Source organism: Lactuca virosa, chromosome 8 (genome assembly GCF_052849685.1).
Source record: "Lactuca virosa cultivar CGN04683 chromosome 8, Lactuca_virosa_CGN04683_v6, whole genome shotgun sequence".
NCBI lineage: Eukaryota > Viridiplantae > Streptophyta > Magnoliopsida > Asterales > Asteraceae > Lactuca > Lactuca virosa.
Window position 1 is genome coordinate 339,869,312 of NC_136433.1, and position 27,576 is coordinate 339,896,887.

At 36.5% G+C, this 27,576-nt stretch overlaps 1 long non-coding RNA gene across 5 annotated transcripts; it reads left to right on the forward strand.

The window, feature by feature from the left end:
* Nucleotides 1-24,075: 24,075 nt before the first annotated feature.
* LOC145132987 (uncharacterized) lies at nucleotides 24,076-27,576 on the forward strand. 5 transcript variants are annotated; one of them, XR_013718323.1, is made up of 5 exons: nucleotides 24,076-24,268; nucleotides 24,543-24,643; nucleotides 24,819-25,005; nucleotides 25,098-25,190; nucleotides 27,558-27,576. It is a non-coding gene; the product is annotated as an uncharacterized LOC145132987 (long non-coding RNA). The 5 variants fall into 5 exon arrangements; XR_013718320.1 differs by lacking the exon at nucleotides 27,558-27,576 and adding an exon at nucleotides 26,252-26,702; XR_013718322.1 differs by lacking the exon at nucleotides 27,558-27,576 and adding an exon at nucleotides 26,395-26,702.

Consider the following 27,576-nt stretch of genomic DNA (forward strand, 5'->3'; position numbering starts at 1 on the left):
GCATAGTTGACCTCGTACGTTTTTAATTGCCTCGATGCGTAGGCAATGACCTTTCCTCGTTGCATTGACACACACCCCAGACCCTGGTTTAATGCGTCGCAGTAGACCACAAAGTCTTCAGTTCCCTCGGGTAGGGACAAAATCAGGGCGCTGCACAGGGCCTGCTTTAATGTTTGGAAAGCGGTTTCTTGTTTCTCTCCCCAGCTGAAAGTCACACTCTTTTGGGTTAGGGTGGTAAGTGGTTTGGCAATCTTGGAGAAGTTCTGGATGAACCTCCGATAGTAGCCAGCGAGGCCTAAGAATTGGCGGATTTCTGTAGGCGTCCCTGGTGCTGACCAGTTCTCAATCGCCTTGATTTTGGAGGGATCCACGTCTATCCCTTTCTTGCTAACCACATGGCCGAGGAAGTCCACTTCTCGGATCCAAAATTCACACTTCGAAAATTTTTGCATACAATTTCTCCGCCCTTAGAGTCTCCAATACCTAACGTAGATGTTGGCTATGCTCTTCCTTACTCCTGGAATAGATCAGGATGTCATATATAAAGACAATCACGAACTTGTCTAGGTAAGGCCGGCACACCCGGTTCATTAGATCCATGAACACTGCGGGTGCGTTGGTTAAACCGAAGGGCATGACTACAAATTCGTAGTGACAGTACCGAGTTCTGAACGCCGTTTTGGGAACATTCTCCTCCTGAACTCGTAGCTGATGGTACCCCGACCTCAGGTCGATCTTTGAAAAATAAGATGCTCCTTGGAGTTGGTCAAATAGGTCGTCGATTCGGGGCAAAGGGTATCGGTTTTTGATGGTAAGCTTATTTAGCTCGCGGTAGTCGATGCACATACGAAACGATCCATCCTTCTTTTTCACAAACAGAACTGGTGCTCCCCAAGGCGAGAAGCTGGGTCTAATGAACCCTTTGCTCAGTAGTTCGTTTAGCTGGCTGGATAGCTCTTGCATCTCGGCTAGCGCTAGGGTAGGGAGCTCTGGCTACAGGGGTAGCTCCGGGGATTAGGTCGATTTGCAACTCGATTTGTCGTGCGGGTAGAACTCCGGGAAGGTCTTCCGGGAACACGTCAGAGAAATTACAGTCCTCCTGAATGTCCTTGATGTTTTTCACCTCTTGTTTCTTATCTACAACGTGGGCTAAGAAGGCATGGTATTCCTTGCGGAGATACTTTTGGGCTTTGACGCGAGAGATGATTTGTAGGTTTGCACTGGGTTTGTCGCCGTTGACGACAAGAGTTTCGCCACTCGGCAGATTAAGGCGTACGGCCCTTTCGTAACACAGAATGTCAGCACGATTTGAACTTAACCAATCCATGCCAATGATGATGTCAAAACTTTTTATTGAGACTGGCAATAGATCGATTTTGGATGAGTGATTGTCTAGAGTGAGGATACACCTTGAGTATATTTCATTAGTGCTTTCTGTTTTTCCATTAGCCATCTCTACTATGTATGTATCTTTTAGTGACTGGGGATTTTGTTTTAATATATGTTTGAATTTGTGGCTAACGAAACTCCTCTCCGCTCCACTATCGAATAATATGCATGCATATGAGTTATTGAGGAGAAACGTACCTGTAACCACCGGGGGTTCCTCCCTTGCTTCTCCTTGCCCTATGGCCAAGATCCTCCCGACACCGCCGATGTTTGTATTTCCAGCCTTTGGGCAATCCCTCTTGTAATGCCCAGTCTCCCCGCAACCGTAACAGGCTCGGCTTGCTCCGGCGTTGGCGGCCGGGTTGGCTTGTTGGGCAGACGCCCTGCAGAAACGGGCGGTATGCCCCTTTTTGTTACAGCGGGTGCAGTGCATTTCTCGGCACGGGCCATTGTGATGAAAGTTGCACTTATTGCACTTGGGAAGGGTTCCATCATATTGTCTCAGTGGTGCTGGAGTGGAAGGAGTAGTGGCAGCATGGATAGCAACAGTTTGCTGCTTCTTTGCGGGGCCCTACACCGATTGCTTCTGTTTATTATCCTAGAATTTCCTCTTGTTGTTCCCTCGTCGTGCTTGATCGGGGGTGGTTGTCACAGCGGCATGACTGGCCCGATGATCGATGAGTTGTTGTGCCAACTCCTTGGTACTCTCGAAAGTAGTTGGTCGTGAGGCCAACACACTATTTTGAATATGGGAAGACAACCCCCAGAGATATCGTTCCACTTTCTTGCTTTCCGGAGTAACCATCGTCGGACAGAGAAGTGCCAGATCGTTGAATCGGGCAGTGTAAGTTGTGAGGTCAGAGCCCGTCATCTTGAGACTCCACAGTTCTTGTTCCAATTTTTGCACCTCACCCCTTGGGCAATACTCCTTCAGCATCATGGTTTTCAAATCCTCCCAGCTTATCGAATTAGCCACAGCGAGAGTTAAGGATTTTATGTGGCCGTTCCACCAGGTAAGGGCCCTGCCGGTGAGAGTGCGAGCTGCGAATTTGACTTTGTTGGCTTCGGGGCAAGCACATATTTCAAAGATAGATTCGGTCCTCTCGAACCACTGCATCAAATCGATGACTCCCCCGCTTCCATTGAACGAGTCGGGTTTACCATTAGTAAAGTCCTTAAAGGAATACTCTCTCGACCGCCCTTGTCTATCTCCTTGTGTGGAGTTGTTAGTACCACTCCCTGTCCTCTGGCACCATCGGTGCTGATTTGGGACATAGCAGCTGCTACTGCGGCTGTGACCGCAGCTTGGAACATTACAGGGTCATACTGGGGAGGCGGCGGCGGTGGATTTGTTTGCGTTCCGCCGGTGCGTCTAGCAGATCTACGAGGCAACATTTTTCTGTTATAGAATTTCAAAGATGAAATGAGTATAAGCCTTTTAGTAATGGTTGTCAGTCGGGAGACGTAGAACTAGGTTATTAGTTTTCAAGTATAGTGTTTCCCGATTTCTCAAATGTTGCAAACAATTCATAGCAGAAGTCTATATAAATAAACTTATGAATTTAGTAGTAACGATTCAAATGAAATCTTGTAATCTTTGTTCCATGCCTGACCCACTCATAAGACCACTCAATGTATACTAGTTGTGTGTAACTAAGGTTCAACAGACCGTCGAAATTAATGAATCTGCCCTAAGCCCACAACCAAACAAGGAACAGGATCCAAGGCGGACTCACCATTTCTAAGTCGATCGCCTCTTGATTATGCATAACCTCGAGGTATATATTAAATAATCTCAGCGTTACCATAAGCAAATCGTTTGTTAATGCCATGTTATGCAAATTGAGGTGAACTCTCAATGAATAAAATGCTTGCCACTTTTCATTGATACAATTTTAGTACATGTTTTTAAGCATATTTGACCTCATAAGGGTATACATTATATCAATGCAACAGAAAACTTTGACAGCACCTAGACCCTTCGACTAGTGTAATCACTTAGACGCAGGGTTAAACCTACTTACAGGGAAGATTAGTCCCAACACATACTCGTAAACCTAGTTTATAACAAAATGTGAGTAGTTCAAGCACTACTCAAGGCGGGTGTAATCAGCTGGTCCATTGTGGCCTTGAGACGAGGTCGAGGCTCCCTGAAGCTCCGCAATCCGGCATTCGGCCGCGATCACTCTCTCCTCAAGAGTCGCGTGCCTTATCTGGTACTCCCTTACTTCCGCCCGAGCGGTGGTAAGGTCCTCGATGAGTTGGTCCATGGGGTAGAAGTCTCTTTCCAGGTCCCGGGTACGAGCATCGGATGCATCCACCACAACGTTGAGGTCCCGAACTTGATTCGCCATATCTCGATTCTGGTCCCCAAGATTCGTGATCTGCTGGATCACGACTGGGAGGGCTCTGTCGGCTGGTCCCCCATGACTGAGGTCGTAGTAACCCCGTTGATCGCCAAAAGGTGATCGTTGTCGTTGTTGACGGCTCCATCTCTCAATCATGGTTGCCCAACGGGGCTCGGGCCCGTTGTAGCCAAAACAATTTGCAGGCACCCTGGCGATGTAAGGAGGGTTGATGACTTCCTCCTCCGGCTCCTCTTCTTCCTCTTCGTCCTCCAATTCCTCTTCTTCTTCGTCCTCTTCGGGGTCTTCTTCGGGTTCCTCCTCGAATACTTCCTCGGGATCCTCTTTTGGTTCTGCTTCCAACCAACCACCGTTCCCCTGGTTCGGAAAGTAGGGGTCTCCGGGTAAATGAAATTCCGCCATGTCTTCTGTACGAGAAAAGGGGTGTAAGAGGTACATAATGGATCTAGAAATATTGTGCTTAGTTCACAAAATACTCCTATAGTATTTTAATGGTTATGTTAGATTTCTTAACGTGTTTCTTGTATGGATGTTGGTAAGTTGATAGACTTGTTGTCCACTTATGAGTATCCCCTGGCATATGCTAGTCACTCCTCGGACGAATATAGTTGATCAGGCTATATTCCTCCCAGACTTGATTGCATATCCCAAGGCATATTCACATTGCACAACTCCTCTATTTTTAACTTTTGCATTTTCCTTAGACGTGACACTATATCGGTATGCATGTATGTACTTATACTTTTTCATAAAAATAACGCTTTTATTATTTTAGAAGTATACTTGTAGGGAAAACCTTTAAATCGGAGAGTCTTAGTCCCTTTGTGTTTATAGTTTGTATATCTTATGTGGTTTGATATACTATGTTCACTATAAACAATGCTCTGATACCAATCTGTCACACCCCCAAACCAAGGATGGCGGAAACGTTTAGGGGTGGAGGACTTCATGTATAGTATCACAATAACGAGTATAATAGTGCGCATAGTAAATACAACCATCATAAATATAATTGAAAAAGTTACATCATAGTATGAGTTTACATGTTTCAAAATCAATTACATTATGATGACAAAAATATATAGTTTGACGTATGGCGTCCCATCCTCAAAAGTAGTTGATTACCTGTTTCACTGCTTTCCTGAGAATACAAGTAGTTTTGAAAGAGTGTCAACAATTAAGTTGGTGAGTTCATAAGCTTTTCGGTGAAATGTTGGAAAAACTTTATTGGTAAAATGAAATGTATACACAAGAAAAATCCAATATTTTCCTTATAAAATATCATGTAGTCTTAAATCCCAAGACCGAATGCATGAGTGTGTATTCGTAATTTAAACGAAGAATACAGTTTTAAATAGATAGAACCCCTTTTTGTTTTCCTTTTTAAAGTAGAATTTCCCATAAACTTTAAGTGATGTTAACTGCCTATGTGAGTCGTTATAACCATACTACAACCGGATGACCTATTACAACCTCTTTCAGACGTTAAAATTTTGTTATGACTTTTGTCACCTGTAGATCTGCAGGTCCCGCTGTAGCTAGCAGCAAGGTGTGGGGTGTCAAACCCAATATAGATCTATACACAATTATCACGCTCTCCCTACAAGAGATTTTGGTTATAACTTACAGGAATTCTTAACCCGCACTCTAAGAGTACAATGAAGAATTGTCTCACAAGTTACGTTAACGAGTTTACGTGTAGTGTTTGTGTAAAAACCGTTTTCTGTGGTGGGAGTGGAATTCCCCCTTTTGTGTATTAAAACAGTGATATGAATTTATTAAACTATACCTATTATAGTTTATCATGTAGTAGTTGAAACCCGTTTGTATTATAGTAAGACCCTTCTTGTGTATGTAATAATTTAACCAATGCATAAATATACTTGTATATTTCATCTTGCATTAATTCTAATTACAAAGGACCCTTATAATTTATAGAGTATTTTCTGCTATATAACATATCACAACAGATAAACACATGCAAAATACAAAGTCATCAAAGGTTACACTTTGCTCAACATGTTACAAAGTTCCATGACTATTGTAAACTGTTAACTTGTTTTTAACTTTCCTACACTGTTTTGAAAATTCATAGAAAAATCATACGAAGTCAAAAACCAAATCCGTAAACTCTGAGAGTTTAGGAGACGTGTCTAGTTTGTTCATAAATTTTATTATGATTTTTGGAAGTCTCTAACTTGTGTGAAAATGTCCATATTCACAGACTGGTCTGAATTCGTTTCTGAAATGATAGACAATTTTGTAAAAATCACCATAAATTGTAGAAAAATTGTATGGAGATGTGCAAGTAGTCATTTTAAAGGTATGAACCTGGGCTACTTGCATATTAAACATTTTTGAAAGATATTGAGTTTAAGAGGACCAAAAAAAACCGTGAATAGGACTCAACTTTTCTGATGAAAGCTGTTGTTTGAATTTAGTTGAGTCTTTGGCATTTTAACTTGTATTCTCCCCCTAAAACTTGAAGAAAACATGAAAATGTGGGGGTATGAACTCACCTTGAGTGATCTCTTAAGCTGGATGATGAAAAGAAGAAGTTTCCAAGTCAAGAACACTTTGGAGATACTTGAAGATTCGAAGATCCTAAGCACAAATATGATGATATTTGTATAAGAGATTCATGATTTGAGTGAAAGAGTGTAGAGTATTCAAATGTAGGATGAATTTACTTACCTCAAGACTGAAGTGAAAAGCTCAAGAGCAACCTTGAAATCTCGAGTTCTAGAGAGGGAAAGAGAGAGAGAGAGAGAGAGAGAGAGAGAGAGAGGTGTTTACTTTTTGGGTGAGAGTGAATGAGTAAAGTGGGGAGTGATTTGAGTGTTTCCAGCTTTTGATGAAGCTATGCAGCTGGAGGAGGGGTGTCAAAGGACAAATAGTAGACTAGGTAAGAAGGAATAGTGACTGAGGGTTGTCCTATGAGGGTATGGGTGTTAACTTGTGTCATACTCTAGATAAAGTCAACACTTTATCACAAAATCTAACTTAATAGATTTTATTCTTGGATAAGGATTTCCCCCAAAATAGGATTAAAAAAAGAATATTTAGGGTCTCTTATGTTAAAATACAAGTTTGGGTGAAAATCCCGCGTTAAAATCACGAAAAACGGGCTTAAAATGGAGTCGGGGTCGAAAACCGGGAAGAAAATGGAAAATGCCAAAGTCTGGCCGAAGATTCGGTCCTTAGAGGGTTAGAACCGAAGGCTGGTTCGGTTGGTGGATTAGAACCGAGAGGGGGGGTTTCGGTCCGAGCAGTCTCGCATGCGAACCATGGAAGAAAGACCGAAGGTACACAGAACCTAAGGTGAGTTCGGCCCTATAAGAGGAGTTCGGTTCTAAGAGGTTTTGGGTCTAGGAGGCTTCGGTTCCTTAAGGGAAGTTCGGTTCCTAAGAGGTTTCGGCTCCTTAGGAGGGTTCGGCTCCTTAAAAGGGTTCGGCTCCTTAAAGCTGTTTTTCGCATAAACTTCCGTTTTCGAGTTGTTTTTTACTAAATCAAGGATCGGGATGCCCCGGGTGATTATAAAAAGTTGAGAGAGATATTGAGAGAGATTTGGGAGAGATTTCTCATACTTATAGAGATTTGGGAGAGATTTCACATACTTGGAGAGATTTCTCATACTTAGAGAGATTTGGGAGAGATTTCTCATACTTAGAGAGATTTGGGAGAGATTTCACATACTTGGAGAGATTTCTCATACTTAGAGAGATTTGGGAGAGATTTCACATACTTAGAGAGATTTGGGAGAGATTTTACATACTTGGAGAGATTTCTCATACTTAGAGAGATTTGGGAGAGATTTCTCATACTTAGAGAGATTTGGGAGAGATTTCACATACTTGGAGAGATTTCACATACTTAGAGAGATTTAGGAGAGATTTAACATATTTGGAGAGATTTGGGAGAGATTTCACATACTTAGAGAGATTTGAGGTAGAGAGATAGAGCGAGAGAGATTTAAGAGAGCCTTCGTTTGAAACCTTTTTGGATGTTTAGCTTCGTTACGCAAGGTGTGTAACCCTCGGTAAGCCTCGTTATAAATGTTATACGTCCCCGAGGGGTACGGGATAGTGTTTTACCAAGTAGTCTCATCACTAACCCTGATTAGGGTTTGAGAATTCGGAACATATGAATTTTTCAAGCGATTACTTCTTATTAAAATAGCGAGTTGTACAGTAATGACATAATGTAAACCCTAATATACAAGGTTAATTGAGTTGACCGGTTTGAGTTGTTGACTTTATTTGACTTTGACTTGGCCAGAATTTGACGGTTGCCACAACAAAGGCCTTCAAGAACGATTGTACCTCCAAAATGATTTCAAGATTACATACTTGATCTTGATGAAATCGATGAACTTCTATTACCAACCAGTGATGAACCAGTGACAGTTGAAGAAGCAAAGAACCAATCGGAGTGGGTCAAAGCCATGAATGCAGAAATCGATTCAATAAATAAAAATGATACATGGAAGCTTGTGGAGAAGCCTACGGGAGTGAAAGAAAATGGTCTTAAATGGGTGTTCAAAATAAAGAAAAAATTAAATGGCATGATTACAAATGTACAAAGCAAGGTTGGTTGCTAAAATTTACGTGCAACAACCGGGAATTGATATTCAAGTAGTATTTTCTACCATAGCTCGAATTGAAACAATTTCTTTTCTTATAGCCATGGCTGCTATTCATGGATGGGAATTACATCATTTAGAAGTCAAGATGGCATTCTTATATGGTGAATTGAAAGAAACCGTCTATATGATACAAACAGAAGGATATGTAAAGAAAGGAAACGAGCATAAGGTATATCAACTCACGAAGGCATTATATGGTCTAAGACAAGCACCTAGAGCATGGAATATAAAGGTTGATGGAATTTTAAAGAATATGAAATTTCAGAGGTGTAAGAAAGAACTATCAGTGTACCGGAAAAACGAAGGGAGAAATATACTAATATTGGCAGTTTCTGTTGATGACTTTTTTGTTACAGGTACAAGCTCAAGCATGATTAAAAGATTCAAGATAGAGATGTCAAAGAATTTCGATATGTCAGATCTTGGAAAATTGACTTACTACCTTGGCAATGAAGTTAAGCAAGATGAGACTGGAATTACCATAACTCAAGAAGCTTATGTTCAACGAATTGTAAAAGAAGTCTGTTTACATGACTGCAATCCAACCCACATTCCAATGGAACCTAGAACAAAGTTGACAAACGCCAAAGATGAACCAGAAATTGATCCAACTTGATACAGGAAGATGGTAGGATGTCTAAGGTATTTCTTGAAAACATGACCTGATATGGCATTTTCAGTTGGAGTTATAAGTCGATACATGTAGAGTCCAAGAGAATCACATGGTGTTGCAATCAAACAAATTTTAAGGTATCTACGAGGGACAACTTCACACAGAATAAAGTATGAGAGGACGGGACAAAAGAAGTCGTAGGTTATAGTGACAGGAGTCACAATATTGATCCAGACGAAAGAAAGAGTAAAATCGGTCATATATTTTACTATGGGTCATCCCCAATAATGTGGTGTTCACAAAAGCAAGATACAGTTGCATTATCATCTTGTGACGCTGAGTTCATGGAAGCCAATACAGTTGCATGTGAAGCAATATGGCTACAATATCTGTTAGGAGAAATCATGAACACATCTCGAGAAAAGGTGGTCTTAAGAGTGGATAACAAGTCAGCAATAGAACTCACAAAAAATCTTGTTTTTCACAGAAGACGTAAGCACATAAACACAAGATACCATTTCATTCGTAATAGTGTTGAAAATGAATAAGTGGAGGTTGAGTACATTCCCGGTGAAGAATAGAAGGCATACATTCTGACAAAGCCAATAGCCCGAATAAAGTTCAAGGAGATGAAGATCTTGGTTGAGATCAAAGAAGTTTCTAAAATGACTTAGAAATTAGGGGGTGATCGTTGGAATTCCTAAGTCGAGTAGGACACAAGGAAGACCAATTGAGTAGGGCTCAAGCAAGTTGGTTTGATCCTATATAAGGATAGTTTATTTCCTAGTCTTATTCTACAAGTTTGGTAGTCTAGGCTTTTATATATATATATATATATATATATATATATATATATATATATATATATATATATATATATATATATCAAGTTATGAGTCTAAGCCGTAAACAATTGAGTTTTGAGTTAAGTTTCTCAATAAATTGGAGAGTTATCCCATTATCTGTTGTGTGTGTTTTAAAGTTAAAATCAAAACTATCACCAGAAAATAATTTTTACAACCTTCACTTCAAGCAATAGATCTTTTACAACATATTGTGAGCTTTAAATGAATACATAAACTTGTCATAGTCCAATTAATCTTCATTTGAACATATGACATTGTCAAACATAATATAAGTTGGTGATGTCGTAGGGTTTTGTGTTTGATGAGGGAGTGGTGATTTTTGTCATTAGGATAGAAGATGAGAGAAAGAGAGGTAGAAGGGGAAGATCTAGATGAGGCTGCTGACGGCTAGGGTTAAAAATAAGTTTTTTAAAAAATTGTTTGAATTAGCTTTTAGGCAAAACGGCTTATGACTTATGATGGTGAAAAAAATAAGTTTTTAAGAAATGTTTGGATTAGCTTTTTGTGGTGGGAAAAATCAATAAGTCAATAAGTTGTGTTTTTAACTGTTTGTCTTACTTTATACATGTTTTAAGGAGTATTTATCTTTTACAATCCAAGAAGTTATAAGTAGTTTATAAGCAGTTTTGAACGGTTCAAAATCATAATTTATTGAAATCTTTTGAAAGACTTATAAAATATTATTTTAAAAATCATTTTCATATTATATATATATATATATATATATATATATATATATATATATATATATATATATATATATTGACTTTTCAATAAATGGAATCTCAAACACCCAAATGTTACGTCAGGCCCTTGCTATGTTAGCCCAACCCCATTATTATCAATTATTTATAGCTAGAGTATACACTTCAATACCTCACACAAAAGTAAAACAATATTTTGAATTGTGTCGAATCATATGTTGTTATTGGAAATATATAACGTCCAGCCGTCATGTATCTAGTGGTTGTTTTTTTGAATAAAAAAATCAACGGTCAATGGGGTTCGAAGGAAATTAGATAAAAGCGTACCATATGGGAACTGATTTATCCACTTAATCTTTTTTATTCATCCACAGGAAATATTATGTATGGACATTTATACCCTTAATTAATTTTACTTTCTAATACACAGTAAAGAGAGAGAAACATCTTGCATGACCAGCATGCCAATACCTTGAAATTACTAATAGACACTTCTAAGAGAAAATTAATGAAATAACCAAAAGTTGAGGGGTGTTTTCAGCATTTAACCATAAAATTTGGAGTTTTGGAAACTGACCACAGGATCCGCAGAGGGGGCTCTGCGGATCGCTTTAACCCTCTGAGGAACACAGAACAGTACCGAGGATCTAAGGTGGCACGACTAAATGAAAAAAAAATTTCAGGGGTTTTATAGTTCCGCAGAGATGGCTCTGCGGATCCTATGAACACCTCTGCGGATCACTTAATCTTTCTGAGGATCGTTCTAATACCCCAAAATTGCCAAAACCAACCTCATTCCTAATATTGTAACTGCGGAAAGAAGAAGGAGGCGACTCGAAGACGCTGAATTGATCATTCCAATGGTTCGTCGATCGTGGATTGTGGAACAACTACACTTGGATGTGTTATCCGATGGCTATGGAACACATGTAAGTTTATTTTTCCTCCTTTTGAAATTGTAAGAAAACGTAATTGCCCGATTTTTGAATTAATTATATGTTGTTAGGGTGTATGATAATTTGTATGAGTGTATGATAGTTTAGTGACTAGTAAATCCTTATTTTTTTCCTGATTTTCGCCCTGAAAATGTTTTTTCTCCGAAGAACAGATCTGTAGAGGTGTGTAGCTTAAGAAAAGATCTGCAGAGCCCCCTCTGTGGGTCGACGATGACCTCTATAGAATTCCAAATTTTTTTTTTGATTAATGACAAGTTTTATTGGCAAATTAATTAAAAAAAAATTATTTTACTTGTGACCCTCTTCCTAAAGATCAAAACTATAAGAAGATTGGCATTGAGAACATCATTAGGGCATTATTGTCCATTTACTGTTTTTTTCAATTATAATGATTTACAATTATAAAAAAAAGTATTATAAAGTAACAAAAATTATTAAAAAATATACTTGTTGATTTTAGCAAAAATAATTAAAGTACATTGCTATTAACCTAGACTTGTTTGCACTAAGTAATTATTGGACCTGTAAGTGATTTTTAAGTAATTTCACATGTTAGCCGGAAAAAGAAAATGAAATGAAAGTAAAAAGAAGTTATAATAAAGAATTAACTGAAAGTACCTTGCTATTTTTTGTTTTGTTATAGCATTTTACTTTCATTTTTGTTATTACAACATTGTACTTTTCAAATCAAAATTAGGATAATATTTCTTGCTGGTAGCCAAAATAACAGATTATTTGAAGATATGCTGGTAGAATAAGAATAAATCCAGTTAAAATTTTTCACAAATGATGTTCTGCGGAATTCGTAAATTTATATTTTTTTTATTTTGATTTTATATGAAGAATTCGGTATTATTAATTGTTTTTTCTTTTGCAGCATAGTATGTGTGGATGGCCTGCAGAATTAACTTTTAAAGGGGTGGTGGGGACTATGTTGAGGAAGTTCATTCCAAAACTAAATAGTATGCGACTTGAATTATTTCGAGAGACACCATTTCGGATCTTCATTGGTCACCCTGAATGGTGACCTGATGCTCTGTCATTTGATGATGTTGCATGAGGTTTGTGATGTGCTCGTAGCCAGGGCTAGGAGGTTTCAGTTCGAGTTACAAGGCAGGGTGTTGGAATATGGTGAAACCGACTTTTGTTTGATTAGCGGTTTGAGATTTGGACATTATGGTGATGTAATCAATACAAAACAGAACACAAAACCTGCATTACGGAGTCGGTTGTTCCCAACTTTGAGAGATGAAGATTTACGACTGAAAGATATAGAAGACTACATAAAACGCCAACATTCTTGACTTGTAGCGATGATGATGCGGTAATGCTTATGAATATCTTGTTTTTGTTGAAAGGTCTCATAGGACGTGATACAAACACGTGCATTTCGTCGGTAGTGTATGAGCTCGCCGATAATCTATGTAATTGGAACAGGTAATGAATATACTATTTATTTATAACTACAAGATGATTTATATTAATTATTATGAGTACGACAGGCTTGCTTGGGGTACGCTTTTATGAAGGTATAGTGAAACACAATTATGACTCTAGTTTGGGAAAATCTACAGATATTTACGAGATCAAGCCAATGTGGGTTCCGTGAAGACATTGAAGTATACGGTGACCGATTTTCACCTTTCGTTTAAGGTTAGTTTTACGTGCAATTAATATTACACATTTTAAAGTGTTTATAATCATCGACAAATCATAACATGTTAAAGTTATACTAGGTATGGATTTTGGAGACATTTCGAGAAGCTTTGAAGTATGCGCATCACACCGCAAATGAATTTCCAAGAATGAGGGCATGGAGAATAAAAACACAATTAACTATCGAGCAATGTTTACGTATATTAGACATGTCAGTGGTATAGTTATACATTCCTTATAAAGTTATATATATAGTAAAAAATCTCAAAATTTATATGTAGTTAAAGTTAATGTTTTTATTTTGCAGGAAAACAACATTCCACGTGCTGTTGAAGCAATGAATTTTGAGATCAAATTGTCATTATATTCGCGTCAGCAGAGCTAGACTTTGGATGGACTGGAGTCTCCACCAATTCAACAGAGCCCCCCTAAATAGTGGTCTTCATCACCTCAACCCTCTCAGTTTCAGCAAGCAGATTACATCATCTCACTCTCTCATGTTTGGGGCGCAAACCACAACACCTCACAAGACAGTAAAATAGACAAGTTAATGGGCGTTTTTAATCATTTGGAAACCACAATCGAGCAGTTTACGAAGAAAATTGACAAATGAGAAAATGAAAGACAATTTGGTGTGAATGATATCGATAATGTGGATGGCCATGATGAAACATTTTTTGGTGGTTTGGATACGGAGTCATCCACTACGTATGTGGAGTTGCCACTGATTGTTGTTGAAACTAACGATAAGACAGTGACACCGGTAAAGGTTACACCAGAAAAGAGGGGGAAGATGAAATCGAAGTATTGTAGGGAGCCTTACATACGGGTATTAAATAAATTACTTTCTATTTATAAATTATATCATCGTTAAAAATTAATTAACATTTTGATTTTATAGGTTCCGTCCACAGAACCAGTGTAGAACAAAAAAGGAAGAAAAACAAAGAAGGTCGGTACTTTAGAGAACGTACAATTACTATTGGACCGTTACATGCCTACTGATGAGGAATTTTGGAAATTATGGTGAAAGAACAAGACGACGGTTTTTTGGAACATAAGCATTATAAAGGTTTTGAGATGAATTGGGAATTTTGGGCAACTTTACTTGGCATGTATGGGTCTGGGTGGTTGGACTCTACGGTAAGATATATCCCTTATTTCATTGCACAAAACGTTTTGGATAATTAATTGTACAAAATTTAACTTCTTATCTTATAACACGCAGTATTTGGTAATATGGGCATCGTTGCTCAAGGAAATCAATCCCTCGACTGCTAGGTGGACGATTATTAATCCTCAAGGCACCACTTTGGAAGCTGGGAACAAACTTTATTTGAGGCGAATAGCAGCAGGGAAGGTTGGCGGACCTCATTGGAAGGATATTCATCAGGTTAGTATATTTTTTTATATATCATATAATTTTAAAATTTTATATATATAAATTTAAAATTATATATATATATATATATATATATATATATATAATTTAACATTTTTTGCAGGTTTTAATTCTCATCAATGTCCTGCAAATTCATTGGTTTTTGGTGGAGTTGAATCTCATTACATGGAAAGTGACCATATACGATTCAGTTAAATGGTGTGGTTACTTTAAATATTATGGGGAAAATGGTTGTTTCAAAACCTTAGGTGATAGTATTTTAAGTGAACTAGACAAAATTTCATACTAAAAGCATTTTCCCAATAGATAGAAACCTACTTTGGTGGAATTTGTTGAAGGTAAAAACGTCCAGCAGCAGGAAGATGGAGGTAGAGGAGATTGTGGAGTATATGTGTGCATGTTCATGGAAATGCTTTCATCGGAGGTGGAAGTAGAGATACACCAGCCAGCTCGAGTTACGGGATTTAATAATCGTAATAGGATGGCAGAAATTATTTGGGCAACTAGAGGTTGATTGTGTAGTTGGATTGTGTAGTTTTATTACTGTTTTAAGACTAATCGGTTATTTTATGATTATATTATTGCATCATTACTAGTAGTGTTAATTTCATAAAATAACGTAAACTCGAAGATAAGACATATAACAAACCAAAAACACATAATAAACGTACAACAACAGTAATTAACTTAAGGGAACTGCAATGGATACTTATATTTCTCCATTGTTATATAGTCGTCCCTAATTCTTAGTTTATCTTCAAAACGATCATTTTGCCTAGCAAGATCTATCATTTCTACATCCTTCTCAGCAAGCCATTTTTCAGTCATTTTTATAGTCTTCTTAGTCTTTTTTATCCATTCTTCATGCTCTTTGATTTTCTTTTTATTAATTTGCATCCTTTCCTCAGCCTGTTTGCACTCTACCGCAATGATGTCACGACGTTCAATGAGATCCCGAGATGACTCTTTATCTATTTTTTGTTGTTCTTCATCCCATTGCAATTGTTGCAAAGTATCATCAGACATATATAGCCCTCTCATGTTTGGTGACGGTGCAAGAAAATGGTCTATCAGATCACAATAGTAACAATCAATTTCGTTGCACAAGCAAATATAGAAATTTGAAAATGGACTCATATTAAAATTCAAAAAAAATTGTAACTATTTACCAAAATTTCAACGATCATCTATGACAATATATACACCCCTCACCTCCGCAGAGAGCTGTTTGGCAGTCCACAGAGCTATTTTTCAGTCCCCAGAGCTGCTTGTCAGTCCACATAGCTATTTATCAGTCCGCAGAGCTGTTTTTCAGTCCACAGAGCTGTTTGTCGGGAATCCAAGAATGTTATTCGTTGTGATCCATACATTACAATTATTTTTTAAAAGGTAAACATTATTAATTAAAAGGTAAACATTATTTATTAAAAAGTAAAGAACGCCAACAGAGCAAAACTAAGGTTAACATAGAACTTAATACAAACTAATATTAGTTGTGATCTATACATTACAATTCAAGTAAATTGCCATGGAGGTAAGACGACAACACTTTCAATTGGTATTTCCCAATGCATAAGGATTGAATAGGATTCACCGTCTCAGTTTGAAAAACATTTCGATACACCGTAGTAGTTAACTTTAAATTTACCATTTGCTGGATTTCTTCAATTTCAAGCCTTTGTAGTGATGTTATAGCGTGATCACAAGGTATACCGCATTTTTGCCATTTACCACAAGTACAAATCCCACGTTCTAATTGTACGGATTCGGTGATTAAATACTTACTCACTTCATATACGTCGCCAACAATACGCCTAACCCTACAACCATCGAAGTGGATAAATCTTTTTTGAAGCACCTTAAGTGCATAAGGGGTCAGAAGACCATGAAATTCCCTTATGAATTTAACTGAATCATCAAATAAAAATTATGAAGTGATAATGTATAATAACATTTCATTATTACCTCCAAATGCAGCATGTTGAACATACACTCCTTGCATCGAGTCATGGACCATTTGAATGATTGTTGTTATTGGTAACTCATGCTTGTTTGTTCTTATCCAATTGACGACATCAGGAATGTCAATGAACTTGACACTGAAACGTACTTTAGGGAAAAATATCATACCCATTTTGCATTGGAAATATTGTCAAGCCAATGAAGATCATTCCATTCACCTCATTTTGTAAGTTGTTCAAACACGCATAAAAATCAGACACATTATACGCTTTGCATGTCTTCCAGAACAACTGCTCCACAACTGCATTGCTTCCGGTGGAAGCCTGTATTTTCTCAGCTATATTTTTACAACAATAGTCATGATATGAATCAGGGTAGACACTCCGAACTACAAAGTCTATGGACCCAGACATATGACTTATGAAACCAACTTCCATACTGTCACCTAAACATTCTTTCAGCCTCCTCATGAACCATACTCATGACTCGCCACAGTTTATGGTTCCCAAAGAAAATGCTATGAGAAGGGGTTCATGATTTCTATCTAAAGCAAACGCAATGTACACGAATGTTATGTACGTCACAATTAGATGTATGTTAACAACTAATATGATTGGTATCATAGACGTGAGAAACGTACGAATCTACAAGTAAAGATAAGAATATTAGCCATATAACAACTTCAAATAACAAAAAAATTTAGTATAAAGGATTACATACCACCCATCCCAATGCCACAAAACAAAATTGGAAACGATTATACGAATCTTTCTTAATTCACATGAAGGTGTTAGGATTGGTTCTTTGCAGATTATGAAAGAAAATCGGTAGGTTGTAGAAACTATTTTTTAATACCTCATTGAATGAACTCATTTGGACAACTTCTAAAAATGAAAATGGTTGTCTAATTTAAACGGAATTCGTATTCATTATTCAACAGAACTGTTTAGGAATCCGCACAGCTGTTTGGGAATCCACAAAGTTGTTTGTTAGTCCGCATAACTATTTAGGAATCCGCAGACCTGTTTGTCAATCCGCATAGTTGTATGTCAGTCCGCAGAGTTGTTTGTCAGTCTGTAGAGCTTATTGTCAGTCCGCAAAGTTGTTTCTCATTCCGCAGAGCTGTTTGTCAATCCTTAAAGTTGTTTCTCATTCCGCAGAGCCAATTAACAGTCGTTTTTCTTATTTAAGTAATCATTTATTCTTCAATAAACTCACACCTTTATTCTGAAATGGCCTGCAATGTTCCAGCTTCTTCAAATGCAGTGACGTCGTCCGATGGTCCACGTCCATGGACGACAACAGAGGTGATGGTCCTAACACGATGTTAGACGAACGTTTATGAGGGTGTAACACAAATAGCTCCCCCTTATTGCCTTGTAGGTGATGAATGGACCCGCATAACATGTTTGTTTAACCATGAGATTGAAGAAGGACAACACCGACTTAAAGCAGATATTGTTAGTAAGTTGATGGAATTAAAGGAAAAAATCACATGGTTCAATCGATGGTATAATTATGTTAAAAATAGGCCATATTATTACGCAGACGATGAAGAACTTTTACAAGTTTTTAAAGATCATTGCATGATGGAGCGTGATGGAAGTGAGTTCGAATATGAGGACGTTTGGAATGTTGTTTAAAAAAAAACTAGTATTTCATGTAAAAGGTAATGCTTTATGCATAATGTTTATGTAATGTTTTCTACAGCTTTATCTTATTATTTGTAATGTTTGTGTTTTATGTTTCCATGTATTTATAGTGTTTGTAGTTTCTATTCCATGGAATAAAGTAGAAAACAACTCAACCTATTTCGTAAATAACATAATAAAAACCAAACACATAAAAATAATCTGATACAAAGCAGTACATATAAATAACCTGATAATAACCAAATACATCTAAATAACCTAATAAAAACCAAGTACATAAAAATAACCTACTACAAACGCAATACAAATTAAAAATACGGGAGATCTTTTATAAGATTCCAAGGGGCTTCATACTCGAATTCCGACCCGTCACTAATAGATTTGTATTCCGCTTTCGCCGCCTCCAATATCACTTCCTCATATTTTTTTCAGCAGTGTGTCATCAATTTTTTTTAAAGATCATTGAATAACAAAATTTCTGTTTTTACTTCATACCATTTTGCTGTGATATCAACGGTGTTATAATAGTTTTTTGCGGCGGTTTGAGGGTCAGCGTTGAAGGTATAGGTTAAACGGGTCCAAAAGCTTGGATCATTCACACTGATGCTCTCGTACACATTAATATATGCACGAGTTAGACGTACGTTCTCCTCAGCGCTCCATGGTCTGGAACCCATTGTGAGTGAAAATATGAGGGGTAATTTTCAGAAAAATAAATCGAAGAAAGGATACAGAGTAAATGAAATGATACACATTCTTAAGTCATTTTATAGTAAAATCTTTACTAATGAAACCGTAATTTTAATATAATAAAATATTACTACTGCGGAACTAACACTATTTGATATAGAGTAGATGAAACAGTGCTGTGGAATTAACACTACTTTGTTGCGGAGTTGATAAAATAATAATGCAAAAGTTTGTTGGAATACTAAATTTTTTTGTCTTATACAAACTTCATAATAAACTGATTTTAAAACAAACTTCACTCAAATCGAACCACGGAAAGTATGCTTCGTCTTTGTATTTCATCCATTAGTTTTGTGAGTCTTGCATCCCTTGGTTTGTTGTTGCTTGCGACCCTAGGTTTTTAGTCTCGTGCGACCATTGGATTTCTGCCTCCTGCTTGCATTGGTTTTCTGTCACTTGCGTCCCTTTGTCTTCTGTCGCTTTTGTCCCACTTCCTGAAGCCTCACTATGTTTTCTACTTTTATTTTGCTTCTTTGTGACAATTTCCTTGCACGTCCTTGCATTATGTGTTGTACTATGGCATCTACTACATCTTCTTATTTTCGGCTCCTTACCTTGTGAGGGGATACAAATGGTGTTTTTCGGTCTACCTGCTTGACGTATTTCCATTACTAGAGGGTTAACAACCATAAGGTCATTAGGAACCTCCCACTCACCATGTTCTAGTAGGGGGTAGACGGCCTCCTCGTACGTTCTTTGATTCGTTTTCAATTTTATAAGCATCTATAGCCATATGCCCACAGTTTTCATTTTTCAAGTGCGTTAAAACCATTATCACATGATCACAAGGCAAACCAGTTAGTTGCCAATAATTGCAAGAACAAATATTTTGCCTCAAATCAACTATGTCACCACTTTTGAAGTCATGGACTTGATATGTTGCATTGTCAACACCAGATACTAACCATCTTGTTATCCAGTCTTTATTTTTTTTAACCATAGTTTCGGCCCACTTCGTAAGTATTGTTGTACTTTTTTCTGTTAAGACAATGATATATCATTATATATGAAATTTATCGTATAATTTGACAAAATTTTAGTCATACCTACAGCCACCCGACGTTGGTAAAACCATTTTTGCATAAGCGCGCGGAAGAACTCAAGAAGTGGTAATATAGGCAACTTCCTTGCATGTTTTGATATGACATTCATGGACTATGCACTGTTTGAGGTCAAATAATAGTACCTCATGGTAGGGCAATGCGATCTAGTCCATTTATCATGGAGAATTTGACTAAGGTACGATGCTACATCTGGTCTAAGAGTACAAAGTCTCCCCCAATATTGTTCAGACTCAGTGGTCTTGTAAGCTCTTATAAGCTTCCAAAACAAAATTATTGTTTTTTTTTTACTTTTTCCAAAGGTGTGCACTATGTTTCCTATTAGATGAAAACCACATAAGCCATGTTGAGCATTTGGAAAACATTTGAATACTTATGTCAATCGATGCAGCCCTATCTGTTACCAATGTCAGACCTTCCAAATCACCAATGCATTCATGTAGTTTTTCAAGGAACCATGTCCAAGAATCCGTAGTCTCTTTTGGGAAAATTCCATACCCAATAGGAAATATCTGATTGTTGTCATCCATAGCTACTGCATGCAATATCGTGTCTTTGGACTTTCCCTTCAGATGGGCACCATCCATAATAATAACTTTTCTACAAAACCCTATGAAAGCACGTATTTGCAACAATTTTGTAAAAAGCATGAATATATTAACAATTTATTTTGTTTATAAACACTATATATTTACAAAGTTTTAAATATAATTTATTTATTTATCGCGCAGCCAATAGCGAAAAAACAATACTCGAAGCGATCCTCCAAATCAGTTTGTATGTATGCCACAGTCCCAATATTATGTTTCTTCAAGTTGTGAAAATAAACTGGAAGTTTGGAGAAACTTTCTCGGGGGTCCCCGTCATCAATCCCATAGCAAATTCTCTAGCATGTCACGCTTGTGAATAATTCAAATTAATTTCTAGCAACGCATTCATATCTCTAATAATATCTTTAGGCCTCCAAAATTGGTGGGATGTCAAGTCCACCAAGCAAATTACACCCTTTGTTTGCAAATAAAACGTAATATAATGGTAAAAAGGGGTATCGATCCTCAGGAAAATGGTTGTATTCAATCACCAATGCAATCCAATAGAACTAGTGTAAATAAACTAACTAACTACAATTAAACTAAAAGGGGGGGTGTTGTGATTGCTTGAAAACTAAAGACATGAATAACTAAAAAGCTTTCAATTAAGCAAGATGGTGAGATGCTCAAATATTGGAGATAATTGGTTAATCGGGGCAATTCAACACAATGAACATTTGTGTGTTTATCATTAGGATTTAATATGAAGTTTATCATTCATCCCAAATTGGTTATAGCAATCATGAAGCATGATATGCCAAGATTCCTCATAGGTAGTATGGAGGTTGGGGAAGCCCACAACACACCTTCTTAATCAAAATCAAGGATTCAATTGAAGAAATTGAACCCAAGAAGTTGATTAGCCTTAAGAATGAAGGAATCCCCAATTCCTAGAGGATGTCAATGCTTACACATCCATAAAGGAGTCATGATTCTTAAGCTAGAGATGATTTCTACCATCATAAAGCTCTTGTTCTAAGTAAATTCAATGATTCAATGCTAAACCAAAGAAATAAACCAAAAATTGCTCATTCAAGTACCAAGCTCATGATCAAAGTATTAAACAAGCATAAGAAATATGAACTAGAATCATAAACATAAGATAAATGAAAATTAAGCATGAATCCTTCAAAACCCACAAATATCCAAGGATTTTAGCCAAAGTTAACCAAAATAGATAAACAAGTCACTCATGGCAACAAAATAACAATCAAAAAAGTGTTTTTGCATCAAGAATCTACCAATTACTTAGAAAGATTAGAAGAATGAGTATCAAGCTCCAAAAATCGCCTCTAATGGTGTCCAATGGTGGAAAATCGAAGAATGAGCTGCTAGACCTAACCCCCCCAATTAAATGGTGAGCAAAATGACCAAAATGCCCAAAAGTGTGCAGTTGCGCAGGTACCCTCGCAAGTGTTGTGCAACTGAGACTCCACCCTCACAAATACTGTTGGAATGATATTGGCTCATTTTTCTCCACTACACACCCCACTACCCAAGATTCCCTTGGTCCCCTCCATGCCTCACATGATTCAAATTTGGCTAATCATCTTCAAGCTTTAAATATGGATAGTCTAAGCCCAAAATAAGAATCCATGACCCATCTTCACAAGCCCACTTCATCCAAGTCTTCATTTTTTAAGCCCAAATTTCCTTTGATGGATCCGTAAAGCCCAATAATGCATCAAAAAGCCTACTAATGCATCGAAAAGCCCACCAAGTCAACCTCCAGTCAAACCGCAACCGCAAGGAGCTCCAAAACCCTGCAAAATATCTCATGCAAAATAGAAAGTACCCGACACGATCCATGATAAAAAAAAATAAAGAATATACAATGCAATACCAATAAAAGACCTAAAAATTCTAAAATAAACTAATAAAAAGAAGGAAATAAAATAAACTATCAAATCTCTCAAGCTACCTTGACCCATAATGCCATGTATTATGGTTCCCACAACTTCACTAGTTGCTTGCCTATGATTTGGGTGTATAAGTAATGAAGAACATGTCTTCTCCTCATTAAAAGTCTTAATTTCAAACATTGTAGTTCCTTTAATGACAGTTGCATATAAACGCCAATGACAGTTTTCTTGAAAACAAACAACCTCGTACCGAGATTTGCTTGATTTTTGAACCTTAATCTGAAACTTTTATTTAACCACTTTGAATTTAACAGAAGATGTTTGGTCTTTTTTGGTGTTATAGGTTTGATTCACAAATATTTTATCATTCAGACCTAAATTGTGAAATGGTCCAGGTTCAAGAATAGGTTCTGGACAATCAGGAATAGGAGGAATACAATACCAGGGATTAAAAGCAATTTTCTATTGCGTGTACTAATCTTCCGACTAGCCTTCATTTGATATTTCATCATATAATTGATCATCAAAATCATATACTTCTTCAAACTCAAATAAATTTTGCTGTTCTAATTCTGTCATGCGCAAATTTGGTTTATTATCATTATCTGATAAAAAGTTATCATTATCTGATACAAACTTATCAGCAACTGAAGCTTTCTTTTCATAACCCACTCCCACGTCATTTCCTCGTCCCCTGAACCGGTTTCCACCAGATTGTCTTTCTCCACGACCTCTAGTACTTTTTGCTCCAATAAACTAGTTGTTCACCATTGGTTGTTCTTCAACTTCTTCACCTACCACCGATAAATACAAATGCACTGTCTGCTTTGTTTCATACATTACATGTCTCAGGTGAACTACATCGGATTCATCTGCAAGCTCCATGACATACCCACACTCCAGGCGTTTAAAAGACAAAGATATATGACTATTGAACACACGAGCTTTATTTCTAACCATTTGTAATAACATCTGATGGTTAAAGTTAGGAGGAAGATTTAAACCATAGTTTTTCACATTATTTCTAACGTAAACCTCATTTCCATTTGCAACTGACTGCCACAACCCTCCCGTACACAGAATAATAAAACTCATTTTTACAAAACACTCTCCACAAAGACACAAAAAAACTGACTTCTAGTGATTAAAGCATTCATAAAAATGAAAAAAAAAATCGTTTATGGTCATTAAAAGTCATAAAAAGCGATAATAACTTGAAAAATATATAATCGTCAAATAATGCTTAAACACGACTACAACTATCATTTCCGTAGAGAAATCAAGATTTCCATAGAGGTGTAGCATGGTTCCGCAAAGACGGCTATGTGGATCAGTCAACTACCAATTCCTCAGAAACATTAAGCGATTCGCAGAGGTGTTCATAGGATCCGCAGATCCACCTCTGCGGAAATATAAAACCCCCGAAAAAATTTTGTCATTTAATGGTGCCAACTCAGATCGTCGGTACTGTGTTGTGTTCCTCGGAGCGTTAAAGCGATCCGCAAAGCCCTCTGTAGATCTTGTGGTCATTTTCCAAAACTCCAAATTTTATGGTTAAATGATTAAAACATCCCTCAATTTTTTGTTATTTCGTGAATTTTCTCCACTTCTAAACCATCAACATCATCTTCTCCAAATAGTCCAATCTCTGCAACACCTCCATCGTTGATCAGAAATCGATTCAAAAAACCCTTGTAATTATCAATTTATCATCCGGGTCTCCATCGACATCGATTTTCCTAATTTCTCGATCTTCGAACATCGAGCTTCACGCTTTCCGTCACCGATCTTCAGGTTCTTAATTAAGCATTACAATTATCGATTTTATTGTTGGTGTTTTGTCCTCAGTTCCACATTTACGAGTCTATTCCAGTTTTTTTTCCTACCGTATAATGTATTGTTTGGATTTTCTTCTTCAATTTCTATAAGTTATTTGCAACTTTTTGGTATGGATTCCTCGTTGTTACTTGTGGAAGGCATGAAAAAAAAATACATATTGAAACTATACACCACTATTATCCTTGCACACCAACTGTTTGATTATATGTTTATTTGAATTGGTTTGCAGTTGATCTTTCTCTCAAGTTATTTTAAAGTGGGTTGAATAAGCAAAATCAAACCTCAAATTATGAGTTACCAGTAGGCTGAAAACATCACAGAAGGAGGAAGGTTCGTGTGCGTCTTTTTTGTAGTTGCCAAACGTGTGGCTTTCTCTTTTCAATATTTCGATATTTAGAAATTAAAATTAAGGGTATAAATGTCAATACACAATCTTTTATGTGGATGAATAATATTCAGTATATAAATCAGTCCCCGTATCTAATATTGTTAACTGGATTTGAAGTTCCATAAGGCTGAAAGGAGTGGATACGCTATACCCCTCGCCAAAGGAACGCTAAAGTCGTTCTACACCATCCCCTTCAAAGTCGCTAGAGGTGCTAAGAAGGAAGCTCGCCAGGGGGATAACGAGATGAGAGAGGAGAGAGAGAGAAAGGGTTAGTGGAACCTCATTGGTGGAACTCATTTGACTGGTAATCCCATTTTTGATTTAACAAGTTTGAAGATTTGAAGGTTTCTTGAATCAACGTTTTCTTCTTTTTTATCCTTCTTTGGGGTTATATAGGTTATATTCAAATCAAGGAAGTGGGTTTTGGTTTGATTGTGTGAAGATGCGATATTTATGGGTGATTTGATGATCTTCATGTCTGGAAACCAAGTAAGGGTTTTCTTTCTTCTTCTTCGTTCTTTTTTTTTTTTAAATCTGAAATTATTATTAATATAATGTAATTTATTATAAGAATTCGTTGTGTAGATATGAAATTATTATAATATAATGTAATTTATTAAAAGATTTCGTTGTGTTTGCAAGTGATTCTTTAGATCTGTAATGTCATTGAGCCTTTGATTTCCCCAAGATCTTTCCACCCCTGTTCATGGTTTTAATTTCCTTATTGTTGAAGGTTTTTAGTTTTTAATATTAATTGTTTGTATTTTAAAAAATATATATATAATTAAATTAAATTTGAAAAAGAGAAAAAAATAGAGTGTTATGAGTGTTACCACTCCCTACAAAATGTTAAGATTTAAGTGTTAAAAGACAAAAAAAATGATGTGGCAGACAAAAATATAATATGATGTGGCAATGTGCCAAGAGTGTTACCACTCCCTCTAGCCTAAGATTGTTTTCTCAAAGAAACATTGTTAGTTATTTCCCCACGTGAAAAACAGAAAGATAAGCTTTAATCAAATATTAAGCTTTTTTTATTTTATTTTGTTCAAATGGAATATAAGCGCCAGGATTAACACGTAGGAATCGAATATGCATTATAACTCACGTATACTATACTTGATTAAAATTAAATGTTTGTCATATAATTTGGATACATTACTTCGAGAAAACAAAAGTCAAAGATACGTAATGATTATCGGCTTATCGCTTTTATAGAGTTCATGTATAGACTTAATATGCTCCATGACTAATCAAAGAAAATGAAAGCATCGATGCTTTATAATGATTCAAGGTTCGCAGTCTCGAAACCTGATATGGTCAAGGAAATCAATTGCGTATTCAACAAAAGCATCATGAACAAATTAATATAAGTGTTATAATATATATCCCAACCTATATCCAAAATCCAAATAAAGCAAAAGGAAATGAGAATCTCATCCATGACTTTTTATTCCCTTCTTACCAAACAAACATGTGCAAATTCATATATAAATATTTGTTTTGACGTTAACTAAAATTAATCTAAACCATCAACAAAACATTTGTAGCTAAAACACCAATGATGTCGAAGACTCACAGTGCAACCGATCATCACCACCACCATCATGAATCCAACCATAAAGAAACACCACACAAGTTGCTAGACACGCCTCCATATTCTAACATCTACTTTATGGGTGATGGCTTCCAGAGACTCTCACCCCAACCTCAACCAAATGCTAGAGTCACAAACCATTATGATCGCAAGCAGAATTATGGATGCATGCAAAATGAGGAGGACGTAGACACTAATGTGAATGCGGAAGCTGCAGATTTTATTAAATCAATGCACAGAAAGTTTGAATTTAGCAAAGCCATTACTATTACACGAGGTTAACTATGACTAGGTCTTAAAGGAACCAATTTTATTATGTTTGATAATGTATAAGTTGTGCAATCTTTGGTAAAATAATGTATTTTTTGTGTATGGATCAAATAAATAATTTATTTTCAGTTTCGTCTTTTTAGATTTGTATATATATAGTTCACCTTTTGAAATTGTTGGTGTTCGGGTTAATTAAGTATTCGAGTGCTCTCGTGTTAACCACAAGAGGTACAAAAATCATCTGCTGGATCTTCAAATTCCCAGAAGGCTGCTTTAATTACATAGATGAACATATTTTTTATAAGAATGCTTTAAATTTTTTTAGCTTTAACGGTTGCTTCTATAAAAACTTGGAATCTGGAAGTAGAAAACTAAAGCAACCCAAATGTCTAAAATACCCTATTTATTTGACAGATGTGGAAGTATAATCCTATAATAAGGAAAAATGAAACGTACATTGCTATTATTTGTATATAGCAATTTTTTAAAATTTTGTTCTTTGAAAATATTCACGCGTGAATATTTTTTTTATAATGTTCTTGAACTTGATTTCATTTTAGTTTGCAGACAAATGCTGGGATTGTTGTACGTTGTGAGTAAAAACGAGTGCTCTTGAGTGACTATCTTTCATTGTATAGTTAGTTTTATGTTTTAATAATATTAACTTCTTAGGTTGTGTTTGGCGCACTACAGCTAAGCTATCTTATTTTTCAAGTTTTTTTATGTTGTTGTGTTTGGTAAGCCAAAAATTAGCTTATAAGCTATCTTTTTGAAAAGCTACTTAGGCTATGTTTGGCGTACTAGCTGAAAAGTTAGTTGTTAAATAAAAAGCTAGCTGATAGCTGATAGCTGAAAGGCTATGTTTGAGTGATTATCTTTCATTGTATAGTTAGTTGTATGTTTTAATAATATTAACTTCTTAGTCATAAACGCATGGTGTATCTTTTCTTTATATGCAATTATTGAATATCTTTTGATTGTTTATGCAGGGTTTATAAAAGAGAATTT